This window comes from Dipodomys merriami, unplaced genomic scaffold, assembly GCF_024711535.1.
Source record: "Dipodomys merriami isolate MVZ:Mamm:240054 unplaced genomic scaffold, mDipMer1.0.p SCAF_21, whole genome shotgun sequence".
Classification (NCBI taxonomy): domain Eukaryota; kingdom Metazoa; phylum Chordata; class Mammalia; order Rodentia; family Heteromyidae; genus Dipodomys; species Dipodomys merriami.
In genome coordinates this window covers 7,892,058-7,910,140 of record NW_027203493.1, presented here as the reverse complement: position 1 = coordinate 7,910,140, position 18,083 = coordinate 7,892,058, and the positions used below count along the sequence as shown (strand labels likewise).

The following is an 18,083-nucleotide window of genomic DNA, read 5'->3' as shown; positions in this document are numbered from 1 at the left end:
AGAGCTCTTTTGCACATCTTTCTACCCCTCTAGCACACAGAAATAAAAGGCTACATCTCCTCAAACACCAAGAGAAAGGCAAAAGGTAGTTTCTCTGAAATGCTATGTCTAGAAAACCAGGACCCAGCTTTTTATTTGAATGTCATTTCTAATTCATTTCTCTCTAAGTAACACAAATAATGATCTAAGACAAGATGTTTCTTGAAAGTTACAAATCTATATAATCTCATGATTTGCTAATGCTTTCCTTAGTACATGTAAAGACACTTACAAACAGCAGTATGTTTGGAATGAGCTACCATGTCTCAGAACTCACTTGTGGTAGAATGGCCCTAACAATTTTAAGCCATATAGCTTGCTTTAAGCTATGGGACAACAGACACAAGGAAAGAGATGTTGCTGTCACTACACCTTGGGACCTAGGGTGCCTTTCTTGCCTTTCTGGAACCCTGAAACACTATGTAAAAGAAAACAGGTCAAACAGAATTGGAAAAATTGTCCTGGTTAAAGCAACCCCCACCCCCTAACACACCTCTTTACCAAATACCAGATGTGTGTGTGAAGCCATCTGTATTCTCTTTCCATGGCTGCTGTTACAAATGATCAAAAACTTGGTGGGTTAAGCATCACAAATTTATTTTATCTTCAATTTTGTAGCTCCAAAAGTCAATGAGGATCTCATTGGGTGTTTTCAGGGGGGTTCCTTTCTGGAGGGTCAGGGAGAAGGTGTTTCAATTTGGATTGTTTGAAGAATTCCATTCCTCACAACTAAAGGCTCTTAGCTGAGAGCCATTCCTGTCTCTATTGCTGTATCTCTGCCTTCCACTAACATAATTACAGCTCACATAATTACACGGAGACTATCCAGACAATTCAGGAAAACGTCCCCATCTCAAGATCTGTAACCTACCAATGAGACCATGTAAAAAGACCTATAATCTTTATCACATCTTCAAAGTTTCCTTTGCCATACACAGTAACATATTCACAGGTACTGGGGTTTGTGATGTTGTGGTTTAGGTCTTTGGCAGGCCATTAGTCTACCTACTATTTTACCATCTAAAACCATTCACACTCAGCCAGGATATCAACTGAACAGCAAACAGCCCAATGGCCAGGACCTGATGAATTACATCAACAGACTTGCAAGGAACAGTAAATATTTTATACCACTCAATTTTGGGGTGGCCTGTTCAGCAGTAAACTGATACAGTGACTCTGTAACAAGCATTTTGTCATCCTCTAATTCAACAGCTCTGAGTTCACTCTCTTCTATTCTCCAAATCAAAACAATTAAACTAGTTGTACTTCTTCTAGTCCAGATCTGAAGATTACTGCTGAAATTAAACCAAAGGCAAGCTTATTATCTCAACAGAGACAGAGAAGGGCTTTCTGCTCTATATATAGATGAAAAAAAATATAAATGTGGAAAGTCTTAAGGAAAGATGTAAAGGAAGAATGATCTTTTGACAGTAGTAAAGATGATAACCAAAGAGGGCAATTTCACTGAGACCCAATCACCTTTCCTCTGTACACAAAGACAAATGAGGCTTTAAGGGACAATCTTTAAACAGGGGTCTCCAATCTTTTATTAGTCTACTAAACCTTCTCAAACAGGCTCTCCTCAAATATGCTGCTACTTTAAAGGCCTGGATAACTTCAGCAGCAGGAAAATACCAATAACAAGTTAATGTCTTCTTGGCTCTTTTGGCTGACTTCCCTGTGCCTGGGTCTTGACTATTAATTGAATGCTATTCAGATTCCATCTCAAAAACAAATGAGGATGGAGACCAGAGGCCTGCCTTCCCCAGACTGATAAGAGCAGCACAGTGCAATTATACCCAAACAGCTTTGTTTTGGAATGTAATCACCGCCCCAGCCTTCTTCCCAATGGGATGGCAACAGTGTAATTACCTCTTCAGGAGTCATTGTTTGGAAATGTAATTCTTCTACAGGGCTGTCTTTCCAGGGGAAAAGAGCTACAAGAACCTAAGAGTATCTGTAGTCCCCTCCCCAGTAGCTATCTTGTGAGAATAAATTATTTTTGTCCTCTTAAAGCCTGAGTTTAGATTTCAGTTTCTCTTCCTGCCATCTAAGAATTACTTACACCTTGCAATTGTTCTGTTTGAAGAGTTTATCTACAGCTGATTGCCAGACTTCTTGTTCTAGCTCTCAAAAATCAGCTGTGGTCTTGGCAAGCTGTTTTCTCTTCCATTAGCCTCTGTTTCTCCAGCTTTAGAAATCAGTAATAACAGTCAGTGGTCAGAGGAATTTGTAAAGATTAAGTGAATTGATATGTGAGAAGTGCTTAGAACAATACTTGGTATAGAGTAAGTGCTCTTAGGGTTTGTCTGTTTGTTTTGAAGCATATTTGATCTGTGGTGGCTCATGACTGTAATCCTACTTCTTAGAAGGCTATGCAGAAGATTTCAAGTTCAAGAACAGGCTGGGCTGCACACCAAGTTCAAGGCCTGGGCTACATTTTAAAAAATAAGCAAAAAGGCATATACCATAATCCTCATATAGCCACCACACTCTGGAAATGTGACTTACTAGTTCATGAAAAGATTTACGTGAGTTACTAAATTACATCTTTCTACAACTCCTCTGCCAGTTCCTTAGGATAGGCAATGTGGAATCTGTCCATGTCAACTTTTTTCAATATATATTACTAGTCCAAGAGAAATCACAATAGAATGTTGCCAAAGTTTTATGTTGGGAAAATCAGTAAATAATTAAAACTACAGTCGCTATTAATATGTCAGCCTTCAGATTCCAGATGGTTTACCTTGCTAGCCATTTTCATTTAAGAAATTAAATGATGTATTTTCTTCAAAGGTCTACTGTGCCACCCCACTTTGCTAAATAAACCTTCTTTGCTTTCAAGCTTTTACTCTGTTGTCTTTGCAGCTTAAACTAGTTAATTTCTCTGCTTTAGGAAGAAATATTTTTGGAATCTGTTCTAACAACCACGGTAGCTCATGGCTGTTTGCCACAAGAGTAAAAATCATGAGTTTACTTACCAGGAAGTCCTAAAGAATATAGTCACATAGTTCAAGACAAAGATGAGAAGCTGGGCCCCTTCTGAATGGCACATACTGGGAAGGGCTGGGTTTAGTTAAAAACGAACAAACAAACAACAACAACAAACCCTAATCCTCTAAAATAAGTTTGTCTTTTTAGAATGGACTGTGTGGTTGCAAAATGACTATCTATTGTGCTTGCTAAGTAGACACTAACCACTTGAGCCATGCCTCCAACTTTTTTTGCTTTCACTATTTTTTAAAACAGTCTCACTTTTTGCCTCGGGTAGCCTCGTCTACAATTCACTATTTTCATTTCCTAGGTAGCTGGGATGACAGGCAACAACCACCTCAGCCAGCTTTTATTGGTTAAAGTGTGGTTTTACAGACTTTTTGACTGGACTGACCTCAAATCAGATCCTTCAGATTGCCATGTCCCATGTAGCTGGGGTTACAAGCACTGGTTTTACTTTGGCTAATGTTTTCAAACTCATCTGGATTGCAGCACAAACTGATTTATCAGTCCTTCGGATGGCTATATGATAGTTCTTTGTACAGTTCTCCCTACCTTCTTTAACCACTTGTTAGTTAATTGATACAGTTTATTTTCACTCTTGGACTTCTAAGGATAATGCTCATATGAACAATCAAACATGCTTTTAACACTCATTTTTAATAATTTGGAATTCCAGGAACAGAATCATTGGGTTATTTGAGTTAAAAAAAAAAAAAAAACTATCCCTAGAGTAACACTCAATAGACCTCTTTTTACATCGTGGCTTATATCAAGATATCCATGCTTTGTTTTCACTCATATGTGGAAACTAGATCTAAAATACATTGGGACTTAATAAATTATACAAGACTCTAGGCACTCACACATAGTGAGAATAAAGGAGGATCCTCTTAGGAGAGGAACACAAAGGCGCAAAGCCTCTGATCATATAAAATAACATTTATCTAAATGAACTCCAGGAAATGGAAACAAGAGGGGTTTTTTTGGCCTTTCTGTATTGTTTGTTGATTTATCTGTCTTGGAAGAGACATAGGGCCACTTCTGGTTTTCTGAATGGTTTACTGGAGACAAGAGTCTCACAGACTTTCCTGCCTGGGCTGGCTCTGAACTGTGATCCTCAGATTTCAGCCTCCTGAGTAGCTAGGATTATAGGTGTGAGCCATTGACACCTGACTTTGTATATTACCTTTTACAATAAAAAAAGAAGCCAGCGCCAGTGGTTCATGCCTGTAATCCTAGCTACTCAGGAGGTTGAGATCTGAGGATCGCTGTTCAAAGCCAGCTCTGGCAGGAAAGTCTGTGAGACTCTTATCTCCAAAAACCACCAGAAAACCAGAAGTGGCGCTGTGGCTCAAGCGGTAGAGTGCTCACCTTGAGCTGAATTGCTGAGGAATAGCGCCTAAGCCCAGAGTTCAAGCCCCATGACCGACAAAAATAAAATAAAAAATAAAATAAATAAAATAAAAAAGATACCTACAAGGACCCTTAGGGCTAAGGCTGGCCTTGGGGATCTGCAGGTGTTAAACAGGAGAAATTGGGCTGGGAAGGTGGCTCAGTGGTAGAGTGCTTGCCTTGCATACATGAGGCCCTGGGTTTGATTCCTCAGCACCACATACACAGAAAAGGCCTGAAGTGGAGCAGTGGATCAAGTGGTAGAGTACTAGCCTTGAGCTGAAGAGCTGAGGGACAGCACCCAGGCCCAGAGTTCAAGCCCCATGACTGACCAAAAAAAAAAAAAAAAGGAGGGAGGAAATTAATACTCACAAGTTAGATCTACTTTGGCTAAGAGCTATTGTCTGTCAGACAATTGGAATACATGAGGATTCAACGATGAGTAAAAGCGAAAAAGGAAGAAAAACTAGTGTGAGTGTGGGCTTTCAAATCAAAGCAGAAAGGGAGTCAGTATGGGTTTATTAACTTCCAGCTAGTACAGTAATAACTGATGGTATAGATGGGACAGCAAAGAGGGTTGTCCCCAGTCTTTCTAGGGTTTACAGAAGAACTCTAGCCCTAAAGTCTGAAGCTGGACAAGGTGGTACCCATCTGTAACTTCAGCTACTCAGGTGGTAAAGCAAAAAGACTGTGTTGTGTAACAACTTGAAGAAGTTGTTACTTCCACTAGAAACTAGGAGTTTTGCCTTTTTTCTTTATATCTCCTCTAAAGATTTTAGAACATTGTATCATTTGTTCTGAGGAGCGACAAGCATGTCAAAATGTACATCAAACATAACCTGAAGAGAGAAGTAAAAGGACCTGGCATTATATAGGTCATTTACAGGTGACAGGCCATCTTTAGCCAGAATGATCAAAGTAAGTAGTAATTCTAAGAAGTATACAATAGGTCTCAAGATTATGGTAGACCTAAGGCAAGCCCAGGGCACTAATAACTTAAAATATATGTAAACACAGATAGAAGCTATTGCTCACACCTGTAATCCTAACTACTCAGGAGGCTGAGATGTGAGGTTATAAGTTCAAAGCTAGAATGGGCAGGAAAGTCCATAAGACTCTTACCTCCAATTAACTACCAAAAAGTCAGAAGTAGAAGCTCAGAGATAGGCCCTGGCGCTGAGTTCAAACTTAAAACTGGTGCAAAAACTAAAACAAAATAAAAAAAACACCAAAACTTCACAAGTAAACAACAGGATATTGATGCATATGTTGCTAAGATTTATTCCTTGAAGAAGGAAAGGAAACAAGAATGAGATTTAAAAAATTCTAACTATTCAGGCTGCAATTTGAGGATCAAGGTTCAAAGTTAGCAGAGACAGAAAAGTACCTGAGACTCTTATCCCTATTTAAACACCCAAAACTGGAAGTGTAGCTGTGGTTCAGTGGAAGAGCATTAGCCTTAAGGAAAAAAGCTCAGGGATAACGCCCAGGTCCTGAGTTCAAACCCTAAGACTGGCAACAACAAAACAAAACAAAACAAAACAAAACAAAACAAATGAACAAAAAACCAAACCCAGTGCTGAAGGCTTATACCTGTAATCCTAGCCACACAGGAGGCTGAGATCTGAGGATAACAGTTCAAAACCAGCCCAGACAGGAGAATACCTGAGACTCTTATCTCTATAAACCACCAGAAAACCAGAATGGTGCTGTAGCTCAAGTGGTAGAGCAGTACTCACTTTGAGCTGAAGAGCTCAGGGACATGGTCTAGGCCCAGAGTTCAAGGCCCATGACCAAACAAAAAACAAAACAAAACAAGAACAAAAACAGTTGGAAGAATGTTATAAGGTCAGTTTCTCCTAGAAATGGGATGACTAGCAGATCTAAAAGGATCATGTCCTGGAATAAAAGCTAAATGATCGTGGGGTGCTAGTGGCTTTTATCTATAATCCTTACTCAGGAAGCTGAAAGCTTGAGGATCACAGTTTGAAGACAGTCTAGGAAGGAAAGTCCGTGAGGCTCTTGTCTCTAATTAACCACCAAAAAAAGTGGGGAGGGAGTGGGGTGGCTGGAAAGATGGCACAGTGGTAGAGTGCTTGCTAGCATGCATGAGGCCCTGGGTTCAATTCTCAGCAACACATAAGCAGAAAAAGATGGAAGTGGCACTGTGGCTCAAGTGGTAGAGTACTACTAGCCCTGAGTTGAAGAGTTAGGGGACAGTGCTCAAGCCCAGAGTTCAGGCCCCACGACCAACCAAAAACAAAACCAACCAACCAACCAAACATACAAAAAAACGGTAAAAGGAGAGCTGTGGCTGCTCAAATGGTAGAGTTCTAACTTTGAGGGGAAAAAAATTCAGGGACAGCACCAGGTCCTGAATTCAAGTCCTAGGTCTGACACATTTAAAAAAAAAAAGCCAGGCACCGTGGCTCATACCTGTAATCCTAGCTACTCAGAAGGCTGAGATCTGTGGATTGTGGTTCAAAGCCAGCCTGGGCAGCAAAGTCTGTAAGACTCTTTACCTCAGTAAGATACTCAGAAAAAGCCAGAAGTAGTACTGTGGCTCAAGTGGTTGAGCAGTAGCCTTGAACACAAAGAGGCTTCAGAGCAGCGCCCACACCCTCAGTTCAACCACAGGACCGACTAGCAAAAACAAACAAACAAAAACCCTAAATCTTCTTTTTTCTTTTCTTTTCTTTTCTTTTTTTTTTTGGCCAGTCGTGGAGTCTGAACTCTGGGCCTGAGCACTGTCCCTCAGCTCTTCAGCTCAAGGCTAGTGCTCTACCACTTGAGCCACAGCGCTACTTCCAGCTTTTTCTGCTTATGTGGTGCTGAGGAATCGAACCCAGGGCCTCATGCATTCAAGGCAAGCACTCTACCACTGAGCCACCTTCCCAGACCCCCTAAATGATTTTCTATTGCATGAATGCTTTAAGGTTTTCTGAGTTCTCAAAGTCAGTCTTCCATTTATACTTGTACTTCAGCATTAAATATATTATCCATTTTCTTATAACTGTTTATGAGCATGATGGTCTTATTCGGCAGACTGTGCTTATGGAAAACAGAGAGAGCATCTTGTTTGTTCATCTTGGTACAATCAAATACCTAACCCTTACCATGTAACAAAAGAAGCTCAATACACACTTATTGTGTAAAAATGGTTGATATGCCAGCTGAGCACTCTGCAGGTGATTACAAATTAATTCAATTCCCCTCATTATTCATAACTCCAGACCAAGAGTTATACATCAGGAGCTCACCAAATACATCTTGTGTTTCTGGTGTGCATATCCATTAATATGGTACCAAACCATCTCTTCCCATGCTTATATCTCTATTCTTAACTCAGTTGCTCTAGAGCAGTGGCTGTTAAACATTAAAGTACAAGAGGATCCTGTTGAAGACATTTTTAAATACAAATTCCATCTGGAAATATGGCTTAGTGGTAGAGTGCTTCATGAAGCGCTGGGTTCCATTCCTCAGTATCACATAAACAGAAAAAGCCGGAAATGGTACTGTGGCTCAAGTGGTAGAGTACTAGTCTTGAGCAAAAGAATCTCAGGAACAGTGCCCAGCCCCTGAGTTCAAGCCCCAGGACTGGCAAAACAAAGCCCCACAAATTCCTAGTATCTAAAACCAGAATTTCCAAGTCAGTGAGTCTGGGTAGAGTAGAGCCTAAAAATTTGCATTCGTAACAAGTTCCTAGGTGGTGTTGATGCTAATTGTCCAAGAACATTCGAGTTCAAGCCCCAGGACTGGCAAAACAAAGCCCCACAAATTCCTAGTATCTAAAACCAGAATTTCCAATTCAGTGAGTCTGGGTAGAGTATAGCCTAAAAATTTGCATTCATAACAAGTTCCCAGGTGGTGTTGATGCTAATTGTCCAAGAACATTCTTTAAAAGGCTGGGAAGGTGGCTCAGTGGTAGAGTGCTTGCCTTGCATGCATGAGGCCCTGGGTTCAATTCCTCAGCACCACATAAGCAGAAAAAGCCGGAAATGGCGCTGTGGCTCAAGTGGTAGAGTCCTACTCTTGAGCTGAAGAGCTGAGGGACAGTGCCCAAGCCCAGAGTTCAGGCCCCACAACCAGCCAAAAAAAAAGAGAACATACTTTACGACTTCCACGTTACTATGGCTCAATAGCAGCAAGTACTTGGTCTTCTGTGTTTATCAACACAGAAAAGGTGTTTCTCAAATGAAAACTTTGTGACTCTTTTACTCCCCCCACTCGGGTAATATAGCTATAGGCAACAATAGGCACACTACAGCGTCAAACTGTCCAAATAGGGACCCTTACTTAGTTTACTATATGTTGGTCTCCTAGAACCAAAATCCACAGTCTTTTTACCTCACTGGCCATACCTAAGAGGAGAAAGCCCTGTTTGGGAAGAATAACACAGGGGACGAAAGAAGAAGCTCAGTGGCAAATCAAAGCCACTATATTAGTGAGAAAACTATAATAATTCTAATGTATTCTGATCCCCAAATTTTGTGATTAAAAACTATACAATGAGAATAATTTCTATTTAACACTTATTTGTGTGTCATATAATATGGTTTTTAGTGTTTCACATGTACAGACTGAATATTGCTTAACTGAAATGCCTTGGACTAGAAGTGTTTCAGATTCATATTATTTTCAGATTATATAGTATATATACATGTATGCGTACATACATATGTACACATACATGTATATATGTTTATAAGCATGTTTGTATGTGTAATAAAATATAAATATTTTACAAAATGGAATACAATTCAGGTATAAAATTAATGTATTATTCTTTTTTTTTGGGGGGGGGGGGGTCCAGTCGTGGGGCCTGAACTCTGGGCCTGGGCACTGTCCCTTAGCTCTTCAGCTCAAGGCTAGCACTCTACCACTTGAGCCACAGCGCCACTTCCGGCTTTTTTTCTTTTTGCTTATGTGGTGCTGAGGAATCGAACCCAGGGCCTCATGCATGCAAGGCAAGCACTCTACCACTGAGCCACCTTCCCAGCCCCTCATGTATTATTCTTAGAGGTAATTTTATATACTACTTTAAATAATTTTACATATGAAATAAAGTTTTCATGGTAAGAAAATTTTCTCTTTGATGTATTGTCAGTATTCAAATAATTTTATTTGTGCATTTCAGATTAGAGATTGCTAAACCTGCATTAGCTCATTCAATCCTTAAAGTAATCCTCTGTGCTATGTACTCCTTAGGTCTATGGTACAGATGAAGAAATTTAGGTACCAATGGTACAACAAACAACTCAAGATTATACTTCTAGGAAGGAGTAACTTAAATAAACTTAAATAGATGTTTCAAAGCCCAAACTCTTAACGATTTTGCTGTTTTACCTCTTAAGCAAATTAATGGTGCAAATGACAGCTGTCCTTCTCATACCCTATTCAAAACATGAATGGAGAAACATTATAAACTTTTTCAAGCTATACTTAAAGACATAAAGCCTTGGTGCAAAGCTCACATCCGAACCACAGCTCCCTAGATAACCAATCAGGAATGACAGTTTAAAAATCCTACCGGAGCCAGGCACTGGTGGTTCATGCTGTACTAGCTACTTAGGAGGCTCAAATCTGAGGATCACAGTTCAAAGCCAGCCAGGGCAAGAAAGTCCAAAAGACTCTTATCTCCAATAAACCATTCAGAAAACCGGAAGTGGTGCTGTGGCTCAAGTGGTAGAGCACTAGCCTTGAGCTGAAGAGCTGAGGACAGTGCTTGGGCCCAGAGTTCAAGACCCACGACTGACAAAAAAAAGAAACTCCTAGGGGAATCATTAAACTTTTAGTGGTAGGGGGAAAAACCCCTTAGAAAATCAAGGTATTCTCTGGGTAAACTATAAACTCCTCGAGGGCATTTAATTATCTCATAATACCCAAGTGCTACAGAAAAGGCTAAGCGGTAAGCATTTATAAAGTGCTGTGCATATTCACAGTACAGAAAGAACACAGATGGTAAAGCAGCAAGAGGAAAGTTCCCACAGAAAGATATAGGCCCAGAAATACTGAGTTACACGTATTAAAGGGACAGAAAGGTTCCCTGACAAGGTCAGAAATGTTTCCCTATAAGAAGAAAAACAGGTAAAAAGCATAGAAACCAAAATCCAGGTTCTCAATAAGCACATCTCTATATTGGTAGTTTAAGAAGATACAAAAATGGGCTGGGATAGAGCACATGATTATGACAATGGACAAGTCCACACCAAATAAATAAAAGGCCCCTATGCTTCCAGGACAACTGGGAAGGTTGTGTTCTCCAGTGAAGAGTGCTGCATTTACTTCTATTTCCCAGGCAACCATGCTAGCCCTTTATCGACTTCACTTTCATCATTGGAGCAGAAAGAAGAGTAATTGGGTTAATTATTAAAGCAGCACTAGTTAGTACCACCACCACTAATTGTTCAGTTATCTGGGGTTATAAACAACCATCTTAATTGATGTTGAGTTGGAATGTGTCACTCACTTTATTTGCCTGGCTACTGAGTACCAGGGGGGTACAGAGCAGAGAGCTAAAGAGTTCAACCAAGGAGATACTGCATCTAACACTAGAATCTGTGTTCATTTCTATTCATACACGCTTAAGTAATACCATGATGGCTCTCAAGTGTATTAACTATCAATCATCTTTCCAAAATTTGCTAATTCAAGTGCAGAGCTGCTATAGTGAGTGATGAAGCAATTTGCTGTACTAAACAGTGGTGCTATCAGGTTGTGAAATTAGATTGATTCCAAAAAGTTAGCAAGCTCAAAGCTCCAGATGTTCACTGATGACTGACCCCAAACTATACTAGGTCTCCTTAAAGTACTCACTTAGGTACTAGGCAAGTGAGGAACACCTAAGAAAGTATTGGTGCTTATAAAGAGATAAAAGGGGGTGGTAGGCATGGTGATGCATACATGTAATTCTCATTAAGGAGGCTGGGTCAAGAGGGTTGCAAGTTCAAGGACAGTCTAAGCCACACAGTGAGATATGTCTCAAAAAGAAAAGGAAAGGAGAGGAGGGGAGGGGAGGGGAGGGGAGGGGAGGGGAGGGGAGGGGAGGGGAAGAGAGGAGAGGAGAGGAGAGAGAGAGAGAGAGAGAGAGAGAGAGAGAGAGAGAGAGAGAGAGAGAAAGAAAGAAAGAAAGAAAGAAAGAAAGAAAGAAAGAAAGAAAGAAAGAAAGAAAGAGAAAAAGAAATATGGGTGCCAGTGGTCCATGCCTATAATCCTAGCTACTCATGAGGTTGATATATGAGAATCCTATTTTGAAGTAAGCCATGCAGGAAAGTCTATGAGACTCTTTTATCTCCAATTAACAAGCATAAAGACTGAAATGGAACTATGGTCCAAGTAGTAGCATGCTTCTAGCTTTGTGTTAAAAAGCTAAGGGACAGTGCTCAGGCCCTGAGTTCAAGTACCAGTGTGTTGGCACTCCCCCAAAAAGAACAACAGTAAGCCGGGCGCTGGTGGCTCACGCCTGTAATCCTAGCTACTCAGGAGGCTGAGATCTGAGGATCGCGGTTCAAAGCCAGCCCGGGCAAGAAAGACCGTGAGACTCCTATCTCCAATACACCACCAGAAAACTGGAAGTGGCGCTGTAGCTCAAGAGGTAGAGCGCTCGCCTTGAGCAGAAGAGCTGAGGGACAACGCCCAGGCCCAGAGTTCAAGCCCCACAACCGACAAAAAAAAAAAAAAAAAAAAAAAAAAAAAAAAAGAACAACAGTAGTTATAATAACATATGATAAAAATAGATTTTCAGACAAAATATTAGAGACACAGGGATATTTTATAATGATAAAGGGGTTAAGTAACATCACAAAGACATACCAATTGTAAATATATGTATTTAATGATAGTTCACAAAAATATTTAAATCTAAAACTAATGAAACTGAAAGGAGAAATACACAATTCAGCAATAAGAGTTGGAAATTCCAAGCTGGGTGCTGGTGGCTCACGCCCGTAATACTACCTACTCAGGAAGCTGAGATCTGAGAATCGAAGTTCAAAACCAGCACAAGCAGGAAAGCCCATGAGATTCTTATCTCCAATAAACCACTCAGAAAACCGGAAGTGGTGCTAGGTTCAAGTGGTAGAGCGCTAGCCTTGAGCTGAAGAGCTGAGGGACAGCGCCTAAGTCCAGAGTTCAACCCCACAACCGACCAAAAAAAAAAAAAAAGAGAGAGAGAGAGTTGGAAATTTCAATATCATACTCTCAATAGTGGATAGAACAAGACACAAAATCAGCTAGGATATACAAAACTTGAAAACGACCAATCAAACAGATCTAATCCCCAAATCCCACCCAACAAGAACAGAATGCACTTCCTCATGTGCCTAAGTAACATTCTACAGGACAACCACATGTTAAGCCATAAATCAGTTCTAAAAAATTTAAAGAAACTAAAATCAGACAAAAGACATTCTAAGAATCTATTTTCTTGTTAAGAAAACAATAATGGAGCTGGGCACATGCACACACACACACACACACACACACACACAAAATCAATAATGGATTATAAAGGATTCTAGATAGTTACACACAGAGAGACCAAAAGAGGATACTCTTAGGAGAGAAACACAAAGGTGCAATGCATAAGTGCCTCTTCATATTTACACAAACTAACATATATACTGAAAGGTGCTCCAAGCTATGAGAGAGACACTTTCTTCCTTTCTCTCTCTTTTTCTTTTTCTCTTTCTCTCTCTCTCTTTCTAAGTTTTTAGTTTTTGATGACTCTGTCTTCTTTACCTTATGTATGGTGTATTCAAAACTACATTTTCAGAAGGGTTGGGGGAACTCGAGGGAAAAAGGGTGAAAAAGTGCTGCAGTAGAGCTCACTGAATATTGATGAAAGTGAACTATACAACTTGTGGGTGGAGATGGGAGAGAATGAGGGAACAGAAGACACTGTATGAAAGGAAATGTACTCATTACCTGACTCATGTAATTATATGGTACCTATATAATAACAATGAAGTAAATTTAAAAAAAAATTTAAAGATAAATAGTGAAAGAAAAAAATCAATAATGGAAGAAAAACAGAGGAACTCACAAATAATGTGAAAACTATGTTACTATACTCCTAAAGACATATAAGAAAAACAAGGATGACTGGGCACAAAGCTACCTCTAACCAAGATATCTGACCAGACTCATATGACCCATGGGAAGGAACAAGAAAATCCTGAAACTTCCCATTGATTTTCATCAAAATATCAAATTAAGTGTATCAGGCTCACATCTGCCAGGAGCAGATGCTCATTAGGATGAAAGTCAAAAGATTATGCAGGACAGATAACTAATACTCTACATTACTCAGGTCCCTTTCCCCTCAGAAGTTTTTTGTTCTTCTAGTAGTTAATAGGAAGCTGTCAAATGCCAGGACTTCTCATTTCACTTTTATGAGGACTCAAAAATGCAGAAAAATATTATAAGCTTAAGAATCTGTTGGCACACACTCCCTTCTTGACCTCAAGCAAAATAGCACAAAGAAAGAATAGAGGTCTTACCAGTCAGGCAGAGTTGGTTTAAAGTTCCAAACCTGCCTTCCACAATGTTATACTGAGCAAGTGACTTCTGTGAGCCTTTTGTTCCTTCCACATAGAGAGGAAACAGTACCATCCACCTCAAAGAACTAAGCAATGCTTATAGGAGATAATGTGTGGGAAAGCATTTAGGACTATACCTGGCCCATTGTCCACAGTTTGCTTCATTTCCATCATTTTGCTTGCTGTTACTACATAAAGCTAGAGGTGTCTGCTCAAAAGTCAGCAGTGAGCTCCCTCTACTTTTGCATGTTTCCCCCAAAATATACTTGGGTAAAGTTGCAGTAGCTTTAAACGTGTTTATACCACTCTGTAAGGGTCCAGATTCTATGTTGACCTGGATTAATGTGTAGTTGGAAGCCTCTGAAACCTACAGAATTGTGGGAAAGGAACCAAGTAAGGGAGAAGAGGCAACGATAAGAGACTATCAGAACTCTTGTACAGTAGCTTCTTTTTCTATTGTCATTCCCTGGCTATGTGGGAGAAAGTAGACTGAAAGGATCTTAATTTTCTACAAGTCCATTTTTTGTTGATGATTCTAAAGAGCTTGATTAGGATCCACTGGAGACTCAAATGGCACCATATGATTCAAATGGTCACACCCACTAAAATTCTAAGTGTGTGTCTGCTTACATCTCTACCAGTCTGCCACTCACCATACAAAGTTCCATGAATGACTGGAGCCAAGAACTGAATGGCAAGATCAAGTTATTGTCCACCATGAGACTCTAAGCTACAGGAGGGGAGGAATCATGTCTGTTTTATTTACCCTGCTAACCTAAGACACTGGCTGGCACCTAACAGCTACAGAACAAATATCTTCCGAATGTAATTGTTCTGGGACCATCACAAGCTAATTCCAATGATACAATGGAAAGCATCTTTCCAGGAAAATGGGGAGTACTTAGAGCTAAAAGGCCAATTTCTCTTTCACTCTGAAAGCCATTATTATAGCAGCTCAATTACATGATCACAAGCAAGTTTAATAAAAGCAAAACATCTGTATCCAGGAGGACAAAAAGACTCAGGGAATTGCTGATACATAAAAAGATTTTCCTCAGGATAAAATTTATGGGTCATAAAAGGCCATGTCTAGGAACCACTTAAAACAGAGGAATTAAATAAGAAAATCTCTGAAGATTAGTAAAATTCTCTGGGAGCTCTGTCTTCCAGATTAAGATTTAGGAAAAAAAAACAACACTATTGATGACTTTCTTTGAAAAAACTCAGGGGAAGCAGGCTAAGAAGATAACTTAAAGAGTCCAAGCCTTATAGCCTGCCCAACTGGGCTTATTTCTGACTCCTCTACTTCCTAGCTACATCACTCTGAGGTTTGATTCCTCTCTCTGTACATTAGGTAACAGCATCTATCACATAAAATTATTGTCAGATAGAAAGGAAATACTTAAAACACTCCCTAATAAGTAGTAAGTGCTCAATAAATGTTAGGCTTTCTTGTTATTACTGCACCAAGTTTGAAAAGATTTAAAAGTAAGAATACAATCTGGAGGAACATTCAAATATCTAGAAATAATGAGAGCTTTAAAGGAAGGACGCATAGGCATTGAAATACGTAGCCTGAGAAAATGAAACTGATTTAATAGTGAATAGAAACCATCTACTAAAATAATTCAAGAAAGAGGTTCTGGGAGTCTAAATTTCCTTGTCAGTGGCATTTAGCATCATTTGACAGAAAGCTTTCCTCTGTTGATTCTACACCTGTAAGAACTGTCTGCTACAACACAGCCCTTATACTTAAAGGCATCCATAAATGCAATTAGGACACCTGGGTCAAACCACTGGGCATGAAGTGAGGAACAGAAAGTAAAGGCAAGGAGTTGTCAGAGGCTAGAAAGCAAAAACAACATACAGCTGTTCCAAAAATGCTAAATGCCAAAAACAGAGATTTGCTGGCACTAAAAGAGTAGGAGGTACTGTGTGGAGTGGTAGAGGCAGATGTCTGAAACAAAGAAAGGTAAAAAAGTGCTCTGTAGGATTTCTGCTTGGCACTGGGTGATTATCTGCCAGTGAAGAGCATCCAAATACCTTTAGTCAAGCCACAGAGCAACATCAGGCGAGGGAAGGCACAAAATCACATGGTCTATTTAACAACAAGGGCCAGATAAGGTTATTGGGAGACTATAGTATAATCTACTCACCTATTAGGCTTTACCTATTAAGTGTCTGGTGGAGAAAATTCTGAGGTTTCTGAACTTTCTAGGCCTTGCTATTGAGTCAAGGACAGCACTTTAGGGAGGCCAGACCCCTTGGCCTGCCATCTATTGCAGCAGCTTGGGTAGAAATCCCTAAGACAAATTTGCAACATTCTCCTAACCTGACTGCCATTTCCTTAAAAGAGGCTTCTCTACCTATAATCTTTTCATGGCCAGGGTTGTCTAAAATAAATGTGATTTTAAAATTCTCAATAAAGAGCTAGGCACCACTGGCTCACACCTATATTCCTAGCGAGTCAGGAGGCTGAGATCTAACCATCATGATTCAAAGCCAGCCCAGGAAGGAAAAGTCCATGAGACTCTGTTCTCCAACCACCAAAAAGCCAGAAATGAAGCAGAGATTCAATTGGTAAAGCATTAACCTTGCATAAAAAAATTCTAGAGACAGCACCCAGGCCTTGAGTTCAAGAGCCTGCACCAGCGCATACATGCACATACACATACACACACACATTCCCAATAAAAATGCTTAATAAATACATATTTAGAGCCAGGTGTGGTATTGAATCCTAGCTACTTGGGAGGTTGGTGTTCAGGAGGAGGCAAAACTGAGCTAGACCACATCTCAACCAGTAAGACACGTATGGTGCTATTATGACCATAATTATGGTAAGAAGATCATGGTCTGACTAAAATGCAAAACCCTATCTGAAAAACAGCTAAAACAAAAAGGAGCTGGGAGCTTGGTTCAAATAGTAGACTGCCTTGCTAACAAGTATTGAGACCTTGAGTTTCAAACCTTTGGTCCTATCAAAAGAAAAAATTTAAATATAGCTCAAATTTTATACCTTTTGAATAATTTTACAGGTTTGCAGTGGAGGAGGTGGGGGATGAGGCAGAATATAAGGAAACAACCTTCATCTCTCTCTCCCTCTCTCTCACAGACACACAGACACAGACATACAGACACAGACACAGACACACACAGACACACAGACACACAGACACACACACACACACACACACACACACACACACACACACACACACACACACACACACACACACACACACACACACACACACACACACACACGCGTGCGCGCGCGCAGAGATTTCTTCTTTGTTTTCTTCTCTGGAAACTACCCCAAAGCAGCAACATGCACTATATCCCAGAGCCCAGTCACATCATGCCTCAAAGCCTGAAAACACTGGACACTAAGCAAGTCAACCATCTTAAAATTGCACAGCAGGTCTTGCCCAGACCATTTTCTGTTCTGTGGAGATTTCTTTTCCCTCTCTCCCTCCCTCCCTCCCTTCTTCCCTTCCTCCCTCCCTCCCTTCCTTTCATCAGTCATGGGGCTTGGGCCTGGGCACTGTCCCTCAGCTCCTCAGCTCAAGGTGAACACTCTACCACTGAGCCATACCACCACTTCTGGTTTTCTGGTGGTTAATTAGAGATAAGAGTCTCACGGGGGCTGGGAAGGTGGCTCAGTGGTAGGGTGCTTGCCTCGCATGCATGAGGACCTGGGTTCAGTTTCTCAGTACCACAGAAAAAGCTGGAAGTGGTGCTGTGGCTCAAGTGGTAGAGCGCTAGCCTTGAGCTAAAGAGCTGAGGAATGGCACCCTGGCCCAGAGTTCACGCCCCATGACCTACAAAAAAAAGTCTCATGGACTTTTCTTGCCTGGGGTTGGCTTTGACCAGTGAGCCTCAGATCTCAGCTTCCTGCGTAGCTAGGATAACAGGTATGGGCCACCAGCACCCGGCTTCTGTAGAGATTTCTAAGCCAGCTCCATGGGTTTCTCCTTCTCCTCCTTCCTCAGAAGATTCTACAGTGCTTGGAAACCCCATGTGCTGCCAGTAGTCAGAGGTTGGAGAGGTGTGCATTAAGCTCCTAATTAAATCACAGGATCTGGCTCATAAGTATTTCACCAACTGAAA

The 18,083-nt window shown here is 40.5% G+C and overlaps 1 protein-coding gene across 7 annotated transcripts in view; it reads right to left on the bottom strand.

Annotated features, from left to right (window-relative positions):
• The window catches only part of Ambra1 (autophagy and beclin 1 regulator 1), a 221,610-nt gene that overhangs the window by 98,487 nt on the left and 105,040 nt on the right, over positions 1–18,083 (bottom strand). The gene's annotated exons all lie outside the window — the stretch shown is intronic.